At 49.5% G+C, this 14,742-nt stretch overlaps 1 pseudogene; it reads left to right on the top strand.

Annotated features, from left to right (window-relative positions):
• Positions 1–469: 469 nt before the first annotated feature.
• On the top strand, positions 470–5,128 carry LOC110219843 (immunoglobulin superfamily member 1-like; annotated as a pseudogene).
• The last annotated feature ends 9,614 nt before the right edge of the window (positions 5,129–14,742 follow it).

Genomic DNA, 14,742 nt, shown 5'->3' with positions numbered 1-14,742 from the left:
GTTTGAGGTGGTTGTCTCACCATGTGTCAAACTTTCCGTTAACTAAAACCACCAGATCATTAGATAAAAAAAAAATTGAGGGTGACATTTTCACACACTATGTGTGTGTCTAAATATACACATACATCTGTATCTATATGGGGATATATTTTTATTTAGATTACCTGTAATATCTATAACCCTCCTCCCCAATCTTTGCCTCACAGGGTCCCTCCATTCATTGAAGACCCCACTGACATGTAATCTTTAAGACAGTCTTTCCTCATTCCCCAGCTTCAAGTGCTTTCCCTCTCACATGAATAAGTATCTACTCACATGCATATGGTTATTTGAAATTTTGCAAGCTGGGCTTAGGGGGTGTAAGGCTGCAAGGCTGGCCACCACATCCTGGGCCAGCCTCTACTCCACCTACCTTTTCCCCTCTGTACAGTTGAGGCTAGGCAGCCCAGGACAGAGCTGAAGACCCACCATGGGCCCCACAGTCACTTTCCTGATCTCCATTGGTGAGGATCTAGGGAGGGAAGGACATTGTGACAAGATTCTAGACTAGCTGACTCAGAAGGACAAGGAAGAAGCTTAAGGAGGAGATAAAACCATCTGTGGAAAAGCCCAGCCCTAGTGTATACTCAAAGGGCTCTTCCTTCATATTCTGACCAAAGCAGACTGAGAGGTCCAGGGGCTTTGGTGAGAGCTGGGGATGGTCAGTGTGGGCTGGAGGGGAAGCATCTATAACCTGAGCTACTCTTGCAGGGCTGTGTCTGGACTGGGCAGTGAGGGCACAGATGTGTGAGTCCTGCCCCCAAGATCCCACTGTTCCCTTTCTCCCTCTCAAGCCAAATCAATTTAGACATCTATTCCCATGATAGTTAGGGAAGGAAACCAGTAGTTTTGTGTTAAATAGAGGGAGTGACTCAGGAAGGGGCCTCAAAATTCAGAGGTGAAAGATGCTGGGGCCAGAGGAATCTCTGGAAATCAATTTGTTTCTTCTCAGACACCCTGCTCCAGCCCATCATCTGGGCTGTCCCAAGTCCTGTGGTCCCCAAGGGAGCAGATGTGACCCTCAGGTGCCAGGGCCACCTGGGAGTGACAGATTCCAGCTCTGGAAGGATGGAGAGCTCAGAGATGAGAGAAATGCATCCTGGCAGCAGGCAGAGTTCGTGTTCAGGAATGTGGATGTCCAGAGAGATGCAAGAAGCTACAGCTGCCATTCTGGGCAGGGGGTGTGGTGGTCAGAGTTCAGTGAAGCCCTGGCCCTGGTGGTGACAGGTGAGGGGTGCTGGTCTACCACCATCCCTGGTGGGAAGGAAGTCAGTCCTGAGAGAAGAGCCCCAGGTCCCTCTCTGGAGTGGGTCCTATGAGTGGGACAAACTCTCAGGCTTTACTACCTACCTCCCCTTACCACCCCCACCTCCCCAAGTTCTTGGAAGCCCTTGGTCTCTGGCTCACATTTTGGGGGCATAAGTTAGGTTCTGAAATCTTTCCCCTCAATAATACTGCAAGCAGGAGAGCACATACATCATGATTTTCCTTTAAGGGAAACTGAGGTCTGGAAAAGAGGTAAGGTGACTTAAGCAGGTCAATGGGTCCTGCCAGGGCCAACATTTGAACCCATGTCTCCCATCCCCAAACCCAGGGATCTGCCTATGTGGTCAGTGTCCCCCGGTGACCCATCCAGGAGAGCTGGGCTGCTCCTCCCTCAGAGGATACACAGCAGCCTTTGGGAGCAGGGGCACACGACTTTTCCAGAGCAAACTTTATCCAAATAAACTTTTCCTGTCTCTTCTAAGGCCCAAACTGGCCACATCCATCCTCTCCAGTTGTGTCTCCCCTTGTTCCCTTTGCCTTCGTTACTTTCCCTTCAGCATGGACAGATGACTCCATCACCTCCCATCATGCCCCACCTTTCTGCCTTTGCTCACACAGTTCTACCTGCATGGGATGCCCTCCTCACCTTCATCTTTCACTTTCCTACCCATCATTAAAGTCCAGCTCAGATCCTGGCTGCTCCAGGATGGTGTCCCTGATTGTATCCAGTGCCAATGTCCTGGCTCTGGGCCCTCCCAGCATGGTGCCTTCACCTCCCCCACGCTCCCTCTTTATCATCAGGACCTTCCCACCACCCCAGGCTGCCGTCCATCTGGCCCGTGTTAGAAGGCATCCTGCTAAAGAGGAGCCTGAGATCCAGAGTCTGTGGCAGGGGGTTCAAATTCTTGCCCCCCAGGTCCTAGCTGGGTCATTGTGGGCAAGTCCCTGACCTTCTGCGGACTTCGGTTCCCTATTCTGTGACATGAAGATCATAGGCTGGATTGTCCAATGACATGATCTGAGCTCAAACCCCTGAGATCCCTGGGACTGTGAGCTCCTGAGGGCAGCAGGGATGGTGCCTTCCCTAAACCTTTGGGACTCCTCCATCATTGAGAAGGAGGTGCCTGATAAGTGGTGATGAATGAGGGCAGGAGAAACAGAGAAAATTAAATTCCTCTAATAATATCTCAGAGGGAGCCCCATGCTCCTCTGCCAGCCCCTGCCCACCCAGGGAAACACAACTCTGCCAGCTCTGTTCTGCTTTCACTGAAGAGTGGGTATAGGGTGGCAGGACAGGGACCTGGCACCAGGCAGCAGTGTGGGGAAGTGGGGAAGGGAGAGGACTGGGAATTCGAGTTTCTGTCTAACCTCCCAGTCATGGTGTTATTGGGGGGACAGAGCTTTGCAAACCTCAAAGCTTAACAGAAGGGTCTGAATATGCCAGTGATCGTGCTTTAGGATCCTGCCAGGGTCCAGCAGGACCAGGCTGTAGGGCCAGAGCTGGGCCCTTTGGAGGAGATGAGAGGAGGGGCAGGTGGGGGTGGGTGACCACCTCTTCCCAAGTACCTTCTCCTCCCATGTCTCTGTACATTCACAGTCTTCCTGGGCCCAGAATAGCTTTCTAAAGGTGACTCAGGAGCCCAGTTACCCAGACACGAACAGACCTACAGGACTGGGCAAAGGCCTGGCCAGGGCTCCTCAGCCCACTCTCCCCCTTCTCAGCTGTGTTTCAGGGAATGATTTCAGGGGATCAGGGTGACAAATCGGGTCCCTAACTTTTTTCCCTCCTTTCACAGGAGCCCTCCCCAAACCCTCCATTTCAGCCTCACCTGGCTCCCCAATATCCCCAGGGACAGCAGTGACCATCTGGTGACAATTATCACTCCAGACTCCCCTTCAGAACTACAGCTTAGCCCTGCTGGAGGCAAAGAGCCTGCGGCCCTTCCATCAATGGAGCCCTGCAGGGACCTGGGCTGTTTTCTTACTTCTGTCTGTGAGGCCCGAGGACAGTGGGAGCTACAGCTGTATTTACTACAAGGAGACAGCCCCAGCACATCGGGTCCCATCCCAGCAGGCCCTGGAGCTGACTGTGCTTGATGAATGGAGATGGGAACCCCCAAATCCCCAAATCCTGCACCCACATAGGGCCCCACCGAGCCATGGGGACAGCACAAAATCCTGGGAATTCCAAACAGATGGTTTGGGGGGGGAGGCTGAAGGAGACCCTGGGACCCTCTCTTATTCTACACAGACTTATCTTAGGGCCCCAGGAGAGTGGGGGCATTCCCAGCTCAAGGCAGGCCCCAGACAAGAAAGTGAAAACAGAGCCAAGGTTGCTATTTCCCCTCTCACTAAAGGGTTTGAGGGTGTGGGGGGGGCCTAGAAATGACATCTAACTCTGACATTTGGTGTTTTTCCCCTCAGGACAGCTCCCCAGGCCCACTCTGTGGGCCCAACCTGGATTCGTGGTGGCCCCAGGGGCCAACATCACTCTCTGGTGCTCAAGGCCCAAGCTGTCTTCCCTTGAAGAGGTGACCTTTACTCTGTATAAGGCTGAGACCCTTACAGCAGCAGGCCTCAGCAGAGCTCTGGACTAGCTTCCTGATCCCATATGTGAGACCTGAAGACACTGGGAGCTACAGCTGTTCTTACAGGGAAAGGAAAGTATCTTCTAGAGGATCAGAGCCCAGTGAGGCCCTGGAGCTGCTGGTACCAGGTGAGAGGGGTGTGTGGGGCCCAGAATAACTCTGAGTATGACCCCTCTGCTCTCTGCCTAGACAGGTGTGTCACTGAGACAAGGCCTGGTGTCTACACAGCCAGCTCTGCCCTGGGGTTTGTCAGGACTCAAGGGCCTTGGAAAACATGAGGCATTTCTATTCTGATGTAGAAACTGGGGAAGAAAGGTGATGGTGGGGACTGTGCTGGGGGTTGGGAGAAGAGTCATAGAGACCCAGAGCTGAAAGAGGCCTTGGAGGTTCTTGAGGTCAAATCCTCCACTACCAATGAGCAAAGTGAGGCCCAGAGAGAGGGAAAGACTTGTCCAAGGTCACACAAGTTAGTGACAGAGCATGGAAATGACCTTGAGCCTTCCCATTCCTGGGCCGTGATCTGAGCCCTGGGTCTCTGTGATAGCCCTGATGAAAAGTGAGTGGTCATGACCTTCTCTCCTGTGAGTCATCAGAGGCCCAAGACCATAGGTAAATAAGCTCCCTCTAATGTGAAAGTCACTAAAGTCCCGGGTTGCTAGAAGAAGAAAGGGCTGAGAGATCTTCTAGTCAACCCCATCATTTATAGAGAAGATAACTGAGGCCCAGACAGGGCCAGTGACTGGGCCAAGGTCACACAGGGACTCAGAGGCAGAGCAGGGGCTTGACCCAGCTGTCTTAACTCCAGCCCCATGTTCTCCCTCTCACAGGATCTCTACCCAAGCCTTCCCTCTCAGCCCTCCTTGGCCTTGTGGTGGAGCCCAGGATGCATGTGACTCCCCAGTGCCGCCAGCCTCATCAGTCATCCCTCTGGAGGGTGACATTCACTCTGCTGAAGATGGGGACCCCCAAGCCCCTGCAGAGCCAGAACTCAGCTGGGACCTCAGCTGCCTTTCCTTTCCTCTCTGTGAGGGCCCAGGATGCTGGCAACCACAGCTGTGTCTACCACAGGAGGGTGACTTCATACCAGGTGTCTGAGCCCAGCGAGGTCCTAGAGATCTTGGTGACAGGTGAGGAGTCACCTGTTGTCCCCAGGAAACATCAGAGGAATGAAAATCCAGCCTTGAGAGACTCATACAGGGAAGTTGAGGGGAAGGCAGTGCAAGGAAGGGACTGATGTGAACACTGTTAAGAAACTGAGGCTGGACCAAGATTAATTGTGGGGACGCAGAGTAGATGTGGCCACTTCAGCTAATGCCCCATGATGCAGAGTCCTTGTCAATCAATAAGTATCTCTTAAGGGCTCACTTATTTGCTAGGCACTGGGGTAATTCCTGGGAATACAAAAAAATGCCAAAGACAGTCCCTGCCCTCAAGAAGCTCACACTTTAATGGAGGCAACATGTAAAAATTCCTGTGCCTACACGATATAGACATGGAAGGTGGGTGGTCATTTCAGAGAGGAGGCTCTAGCATACCTGGGAATGGCCTCCTGCAGAAAGAGGGATCTTAGCCGAGGCCTGAGGAAGACCAGAGGAGGTGAGGGGGCAGAGTATTCCAGCCAATGAAAAGGCACAGATTCAGGGGGTGGAGCATCATATGTGAGCATCCTCACAGAGGTCAGTGAAAATGGATCGTAGAGTTAGTGGAGGGCAGGAGAGTAGTGGAAGGGAGTAATGGAGGAAGGGGATGTAAACTCTGAACAGGGACCTTTCTGTTCACTCCTGGGAATCAAAGGGAGCCACTGAAGTTTATGGAATAGGGGAGTGATGCAGTCAGACCTACCTTTTGGGAAGCACACTTTGGCAGGTGAATAGAGGGGGTCTTGGAGCATGGGAAGATATGTGGCAGACAGGCTGGAGCTGAGATTAGGCTGTTGCAGTGGTCCAGCTGCATCATGATGAAGGTCTGCATCAAGTCACAGAGGAGAGAAGGGGAGAGCATTCAAGAGATGTTGGTGAGAGGGAAACAATGGAAGTAAAGGGATGGACTCCTACTTCTCAGGAGTTCTGGGGAATGAGGAAATCTCAGATCTGTGTTCCTGGGGCAAGGCTTTTGAAAGATGCCTAGAAAACAGGTATGTTGGGAGGAGCTCTTTCCTAACTCAGGAAGAGCTGAGCCCCCCGTCGGCAGGTGTCGTGAGCCTCTCCACAGGGGCATGTCTTTCACCTCCATCCCTGTGTACCAGCTGTTCCTACATGGGACAGGTATCCTGCGGGTGATATGGGCATAGGATTCATTCTCAAGATGGGTTTTCAATGACCTATCCAGTCTATCCCTAGGCTTACCTGCCAATTTTTGACTCCACCCTCATTCTGATGGGAATTTTTCTGGTTGGATTCCAGCATTGTTTCTATCACCTTAGACAGAAATTCACACAATCTTCCCATCATCTGTTGACTGACACGTTCAATACCCTGACCCCATAGATATCTCCATGTCCAGCACCACCTTAGAGCACAGGGCCATGAGTGGAGCACAGAGAAAAATGAAGGTTTGTCCCAGCTACTGGCCCTGTGAGGTTCATCTCAAAGAGCGACCACACATGCTGCTTTCCTCTGAGAAGGCTGAGCCAAATCAGGGCCTGTAGCTACTCCAGGATTTGCAGATGTGAGAGGCTCAGAATCAGCTCTGCAAATCACGCATGATCATGGCTCCCAAGGTGCCTTGTCCAGAAAGATACACGCCCTCCTGATGCTATCTCCTAGCAGTCTTAGGGGTCACTGCTGTCGCCTTCTCCTCTCCAACTCCCCGTGCACAGATGTTCATTCTTTGTCCCAGAAGCTACCCAACTCACTTCTTCTAATACAGGTCTACTCTGAGGACACTCTTTCACTACCCTGCTGCCTCCTTGCCATCTATGGCTGCCCATACTCCAGTTACACAGACCTTTCAGAATCTACTTGACATATTGACATGCCTCTTCAGCACCTGTCTTAGTGGTCTCAGATGCCCTGGTTGTGCCCCTCTGCCCCCCTTCTCAAGGATGACCTCTCCTCTGGGGAAGTGATAAAGATAGGAAGAATGTAGCTCTAGGGTAACCAGGAGGAAGCATCAGAGGAAGGCCAGGGGAGGACAAGAGTTAAAGGATCCATCCCCATGAGAGTGGTTAGGAGCAGGAAAGTGAATCTCAGTTTCTTTCCTTTGCCTTTTCTCCTCCACAGGAGCTCTGGTGGGATCCTGTCCCACACCAAGCTGTCCAGAGCTGAAGACGAGTGAGTTGTTGGGAGTGCTCAGCCAACAGGAGGGGAGGAAGGACCGGGCTAGGGGCTGGGGTATTTCAAAGGCCCCTGGAATAGAAAAGCCCCTTTCTTATGTCAATAATGGCCTCTGACCTTCTATTTCTCAGCTTCTACCCAAAAGGATTATACTGTGGGGAGTCTAATACAAATTGGCCTGGCCACACTAGTCCTTGTAACCCTAGGGATCATCCTGGGTGAAGCCTGGAATAGCTGGAGGAGGAGTGAGGGCAGAGCTCCCAAAAGGGACCCAAAAATCAGCTGATGCCTGAGCAGTCAGGCCAGGAAACTAGAATGCAGAGAAGGGAGCAGGGAGGAGCAAGTGTTGGCTTCCTAGAAAACCCAAGGAAGATTACTAAGTGCTTGAGGTTCTGTGGAAATGATGCCACCTCAGGACATTTGCAGATACAGTGCCCCCTGCCTCAACTACCATCCCTCCTCCCTTTGGCTTTCTAGAATTGCCAGTTTTCTTTGATAAGCTTCCCAGATACCAAGTTCTACCCAGACCCTGGCTGGCACTGCTTCACTTCTTCCCCCCAGTTCTTGGCATTGTCCCTTTCCTGAAATGACTGTATTCCTATGGCTCATTGTATACATCCTGTATCCCTCCTTTCTCTCTCTCTCTCTCTCTCTCTCTCTCTCTCTCTCTCTCTCTCTCTCTCTCTCTCTCTCTGTCTCTCTATCTATCTATCTCCATCTCTCTCTTCCTCTCCACAGCAGAACATAATCTCTTTGAGGGAAGGAGCAAGTTTTTTCACTTTTATTTTTCTTTCAACAGCTCTAACATTGTCCTTTACATATAGCAGACACAATATATATTTGTTAAGTGGGTGAAGCAATAAATGATACAAAATGATATGACAAACATTTATTAGGGGCATACTAAGTGCCAGGCACTGTGCCAAACACTAGTGATGCACATAAGAAAAATGGAGGACAGTCTCTGCCCTCAAGGAACTTACAATCTATTGAAGAAAGTGATAAAAGGAAGTTGAAAAGAGCTGGGGGGAGAAGGGAGTGCCGGAAGGTACCTGGCCCTGGGCATGATGAAAATGATAGTAGATAGTAGAGTCAAAACCAAGCAAAGAAGCTGCTGGCAAATGAAGAGATGAAAGGCATTTTCAGGCCTCCATAAAGGGAAGTGATGGGAGGAGGTTTTTTGCTCCTAACCCCACATGAATGAATGAATGAGTGAAAGGGCTCTGGACTAAGCCCATTGGGATCCATCTAGATTCCATGACTATTCCCTGCTCTGCTATGCTCTGCCTTCACCCCTTGCCCAAGTCTCACTGCCCCTGTCCCTCCCATGTGCCCACATATACCCTGTTCCTATAGCAGTCAACATTCATTGGTACTGAAGCTTTATTCAGCACATCTTCTTTCTTTCTTCACAAGAGGGCTTTCAAAGTGTCTGCAGGTACATAAAGATAAAGGAGAAATGTAACCATAGCTCAGGGCATCTTCCATGTTCTAGAAGTCTCTAGGCACAAGAACTCTGGTTATGAGCCTGGGTAACAATGGTGGTGGTGGTGGTGGTGGTGGTGGAGGTAATGATGATGATGATGAAGATGGAGATGACGATGTTGATAATGATGATGATGGTGGTGTTGAAGATGGTGGTGGTGACTTGACATCTTTATTGTCTTCATGGGTTACACAGCATTTCTCTCCCACTAGCTTTTGGAAGGGGGCAGGATGGGTGTCACTCTCTTTATTGGAACAAATGCTCTCCTCTTTGTGTTCCTCTTTAGTCCCCATACATAAAATGGGTTGGTTGGACTCTGATTTTCTAGGATCCTTTCTTTCCTGCAATTCCATGGTTTGATCTTGACCTTCCATGGTGGCAGGGTCTGTAGTCCCAGAGGAAAGTGTGGGGGAAAGGTGACAAAACCTACTGGGTCTTGGGTTTCCCTTTAGCCTGCATCAGCAGCTCACCCAAAAATGCCCCAGCAAGACTGTTCAGAGCTTTCAGTATGTTATTCTGTGATCTTAGGGAGTAGAGCCAGCAGAGGTCAGTAGGGAAACTGAGGAACCAGGGAGGCCAGGTCCCTTAAAACCCAGTTTTGCCCCCAGCTCTGAGAAGCCTTTGCTAGTTCAATAGCCATGGTGTCTGACCTTACGTTCCAAAATTCCAGCAATGTCCCCACTCAGTTCTGCACCCAGTCATCATTCCAAGCCCTGTGGTTAAGACAATCCTTTGACTGCCCACACCATCCAGAACACTTGAGTAGAGGCATTTCCAGAGGTAACTGATAGCCTTTCAGGCTTTAAAAAGCTGTAGGCAAGAAGGTTGAATGCAGTCAGTCAGAAGGTCTCCTGGAGCCCCAACAGCTCCACTGAAGTTCTAAAAACTACTTCTATATTCTCTTGATGTCTCACTGATGGGTCCCCAGATCACTGCACCCAGGGGCAAATGCCACCTCAATCCCCTCTCCAGGTCTGCACCACAACTTCCATGCTCAGTGACACAGTGGAGAGAGTGCTGGCCTGGAGTGAGACCTCAGATACCTGACCTCAGATACTTCCTAACTATGTCACACTGGGCTAGTCACTTTGCCTCTGTTTGCCTCAGTTCCCACATTTATACAATGGGGATGATAATGATAACACTGATCTCATGGGGTAGTTGTGAGGGCCAAGTTAGATAATATTTGTAAGGCACTTAGCTCAGTGATGGGCACATGGTAGGCACTATATAAATGTTAGCTATATTATTATTAGTCCTGACTAGTTTTGTGTCCTACAGGACTTCTGAGCCCAAAGGCCCATCTGTAAGGTCACCTGTCCACCTGCCCTTTGGAGGGTCAAGCTACTTGTCTCCAATTACTTTCCTGGCCCTTTTTCTCTAGCCAGCAGTTTCCTTTTAAGTGAGGCTAAAGGTAATGGTGGGTATCCAATTTGATTTAAGCCAGTTAGCTTCCTTCACTGATACTGATTCATCTGTATGTCTAAACAAAACCTTGTAACTGTGTTTTCTCTGCTCTGAAAAGTTGTCAAAAATGATTCAACAGCTTTTTCCTTTTACCTTCTTTTCCAGGACCACCCCTCTCTTCACCTCAACTCACTCCCTTCTCCTCATCCCCTATCTTCACCTCCCAATTCCCAGGAGGCCCTGGAAGCACAGCCAACCCCTGACCAATAAGTGAAAGGTGGACATCTGTTAACCTCGACCCTGTCTCTCCTGGCCAGTATCTCAGAGGCTATAATTGTACCTCATCTGCCTCAGTGGCCATGTTTTGGGGAAATGAGGACAAGGAGAAGCAGGCTGCAGGCGCACCTACAGAAATATCCATCAGACAAGCAAGGGATCCCACGACCTCCAACGTGGTGACAGCCCCAGCTAGTCCTGATCCCAGGTTCACAGGACCTTCCACAAAGCCCCAACCCTTGCCACTCCAGGCAGAGGCACAGATTTGTGAGTTATTAGTACCTCTCATCTAAGGTGGAGAAGACTGGGCTGGGACCAGAATCGGGGGGTTTGTGCTGGTCCATGGGCCCAAATTTCTTGGTCTCCTTAGAGTTGCCCAAACCCTCTGTCAGTAGCAGCCTTTGTCCGAATGACTGCTCCCCTAGGTTGCACCACTCTCAGTCAGATTGCTTAATGTCTAATCTCATCCAGAGTGTCCTGGCCAGGCTCATCCTCATTGCCCTAGGACTCTTGCTGTCCAAGGCCAAAGACTACTAGAGTAGCCATGGAGCAGTGAAGGGACTCCCTGACTGAATGGAAAGGAAGATGGTGCATGTGGGGATAGGGGTGGGAATGTCAAAAGGTGGTGCGGAAAGCAATGAATAAATCATTCACCTAAACCTGGGCAGGGGAAGGGGTCCAGCCCAAATTCACCTGCTTTTGGGTACCCACCTGTATTTCCATTCAAGCTTAAAAGTGTTCATTGATCTCTGTGGCTCCCATAGAACCTAGGGTCCTTTGTACCTGAAACTACCAATGGCATACTGTCCTCAGTCAAATTGCATCTGCTCCCCCTGGTTTTACTGGTCATCTCCATGTCAGTCTTCAAAGCTGAAGGGTCCTTTCAGGCTACAAACTGACCAAGTCTTCTTTCCCTTTATGCTGGATATTATATTGAATGCAAATGGCCTGGAGCCATTGCGCTAAGTCTCATTAACAAGCTGGATCTCCAAAGGGTGGCTCCCATATCTCTCCTCAGAGCTCTAGGGGTATCTTTAAGGGCTTTGGGGTTGTCTTTCTAATTTGATGGCACATGAACCCTCACCGGTGTGATTCCAATGGTTAGTGAGCCAGACTGAAGTAGCTTTTAGAAAGGAGACGTTTAGTATAGTATAGTCGATAAAAAACATCCTCTCCCCACATTGTCATTTCTTCCTTCAAGTCCAAAAGTGCTTCGATAGTGCACCTAGTCATGCCAGGACAGGCATAAAGGATCTCCCTTAAGGACAACTCTCATTCATGGCCCCATCTCAAACTTTCTCCTTTCCAGGCTAAACACTCCTGCTTTCTCGACCTGACCCTCTAAGGTCATGGACTATTAGTGCTTGGAACTTTGGAGGTAATGCAAAAATCTAAATGACAGCAGCTACTAGAGCTTTCCCAGAGAACCGTCTTAAACTGGGGTATAGAAGGTCTTCTAGGGTACCCCACTTGACTTACTAGTCTGGAGTTGTGGGAGGGTTGACAGCAAATACTTAACGTTTTGTGTTCTGAGAGTCTAAGCTGGGGTATGAGGTTGATCAGGAGATCAATGTGTGCCTCTCAATAAATTTGTGGAGCTCACAGAGCTTAAATCTCATTCTGATGCGTAACTGGAATGGAATGGGAAATGCATTCATTAAGCACCTAATTTGTTCCAAATACTGTCACCAATGAGTTACTTGGACAGTAATATGTCTAATCTTTAGTAGGGAAAGGAGGTTGCTTGTTTAGCAGCCCTAGAAGCATATTTATTTTCTGGAGGGGTGTCTAAACTACCAGCAAGTACTACGTATTCTTGGGGAGACTGTAGGACTTAGGAAGGAAAAAAAATAATATTAATATATTTTAGCATGTTGTATTTCCCCATCAGATTATGAGCTCCTGCAAAGGGATGGAATCATTCTGCCCTAATTATGTCAACTGTAGGGTGGCAAACACCTGAGGAAAATGCTGAGATCTCAAAGAAGGGTGCACACCCAGTTTGGTTATTAATAGGTTTTGTCAGGGTTATTTAGGTTAATGGGAGAGTTTACTCAAAAGAGGTCAGTTGCTCTGGGCAGCAGCAGGACAAAGAATTATGGTGGATCATGCACCAGCCCTGGGACAGACCAGGTATTCTATAGAAACAGAATAAAGGAGTCAGAGTGCCAGGATGGCCCAGGGTCACATGATACAAGCTTTCTCATGGGATAGCTGCATCTTCCTTTGCTGTTTACTTTTACTCAAGGTAATTTACGGTCTCTGTGAGATTCAAGACGTCATGTTCCTAGGCTCTGACTACCACGGACAGTTCCTTAAGGGCAGGAATTGTCTTTTGTCTCCCTTTTTATCCCTAGTGTTTAGTACAGCGCCTGGTGCAGGGCAGGCACTTAATAAATGTTTATTGACTATCACTATTTCTACTAATAATAATAATTAGCATTTGTAGGAACTTGAAAGTTTATGAAGTGCTTTATGTATGTCATCTGATTTGATCTCAGAACACATTTTAGAGGTAGATACTATAACTATTCCCATTTTAAAGAAACTAAGGCACAGAGAGTTTAAGTGACTTGCTCCATGTCTAATGCAGGATTTGAACTCAGGTCTTCCTAACTCCAAGTCCAGCGCTCCATCCACTATGTCATTTAGCTTCCAGCACTAAGAACTCTCCTTTGATGGAATTACAGAATTAACCAATCAAAGGTGAAAACTAGATGTGGACAAGGCCTAGACAACTCAATGGATCAACCAGTCAAAGGCTGAGCAGGTACAGACCGGATAGAAACACATAACTCCACCCAGAGAATGCCTTGTGATTAAAGAAAATCAGTCATACCCTATATAACTTAGATCAAATGTGAGTCAGGCAGCTGAGGATGGGGCTGAAGACTGGCCATGCCCTCCCCCTCCACATGTATCTCCCTGTCTGTTTGGCTTTAGAGAGTCCTAGGGCTGAGCTTAAGTTCAGAGGGTGAGTCAGAGGTGGCTCCTTGGTGGTGTGGGGGAGGGTAAAGGGGCACAAAGGATAGCTGTCTGTGAGACAGGAGGGATCACTAAGGTCAAGGAGGGACTGTCCAGGTGTTGGGATGTCCCTCTGCTTCTGACCCAAGGCTGGGCTCAGAGGTGCTGAAGGAGGAGGTGCCCAGCACTGGGTCCTCATGGACATGGCTGAGTCTGGACCAGAGGATCAGGGCCAAGCATGAGTACTTCCTCCATGCACACCCCAGACCCTCAGGTAAGCACAGAGAACTCCTCACTAGTTTGTCAAATTCTTTCTTATTATATGTCCCTATCAACCAGCTCCTTATGGAAATAACCCAGGGGAGGGCAAACTGAGGTGGCCCTGGGATAGCTGTTGTGCTCCTCTGACACCAGGAGAGGAAGGCACAGTGTGAGAAGAGATGTTCCCCACCTCACAAGTGTCTGATGTGAAATCTTGGGCCTAGATTTGAGGGTAGTGAGGGAGAGAGCACAGAAGACAGCAATTCTGGAAACCACACTGGGGCTGCATCCTGCTCTTCCTTTTACCCACAGTTTGTCAATTCGGGGCAAGGGTGTCCCCTACACTCACCTGCAGAGTCATGGTGGTAGGATGGATGGAGGAAAAGAGCCTCCAGATCCCCAGAGCAGAGGATAGTGGTGCTGGTGAGAACTCACACTTTGCCCTGACCCTCTCCCATTCCTCTGGGCCTGGGACAGAACCTCTCTTTGGTAAAGGGCATGTGGGATAGGAATGGGAGAGCCCTCTCTCAGGGCACAGGAAGGTAAATCATCCCCTCTAAACATCGTCCAACTTCTAACTTCACTCAGCACAGAGAGCAGCCCCTAATGCCCCCAGAGAGGGAGAAGGGGAAGGGGGACATTTAAGAGCTGCGCTGAGGTCGATGATTCCAAGACTCCTAGGAGGCTCTGAGACAAGAGACAGAGGGAGAGTGGGGGGTGGGGGGAGAACAGGCATCTAAGAAGGCAGATGCAGAGTATGTGGACATGGTACCAGGGCCTAACCACCAGCAGGGAGAGGCAGGACTGGTGTGCATTCGTGGGTGCACGTGTGTGTGCATGTATGCACACTCTGGTGTATATGGGGAGATGGGTGATATCCATGACACATGACTGTGCCAAGATTCCAAAGTCATCCCCTCTTACCTCCTCTGGCTTCCTTCTTCTACACAATCTGCTTCAAATCTGCCACACGTGCATTTTTTCTACCTCTCCCCCACATTCTTTCTCTCTGAAGTTGTGTCAGTGTGCCTCCCTCCTGGGCTGACTTCCTCCCCCCATAGATATTTAGTCCATGGGATCCAAGCAATCTTTCCTCTAAACCACTTAGTTTAAAATCTTGAATTGAGTCAAATGCTCATGCTCTGGACCAAACAAAAACACTGGCCACCCTTCACTGTTG

The sequence above is a fragment of the Phascolarctos cinereus genome, unplaced genomic scaffold (assembly GCF_003287225.1).
Source record: "Phascolarctos cinereus isolate Bilbo 61053 unplaced genomic scaffold, phaCin_HiC Scaffold_726;HRSCAF=1367, whole genome shotgun sequence".
NCBI classification, from domain to species: Eukaryota; Metazoa; Chordata; class Mammalia; order Diprotodontia; family Phascolarctidae; genus Phascolarctos; species Phascolarctos cinereus.
This window is presented reverse-complemented; position numbering and strand designations above follow the sequence as displayed.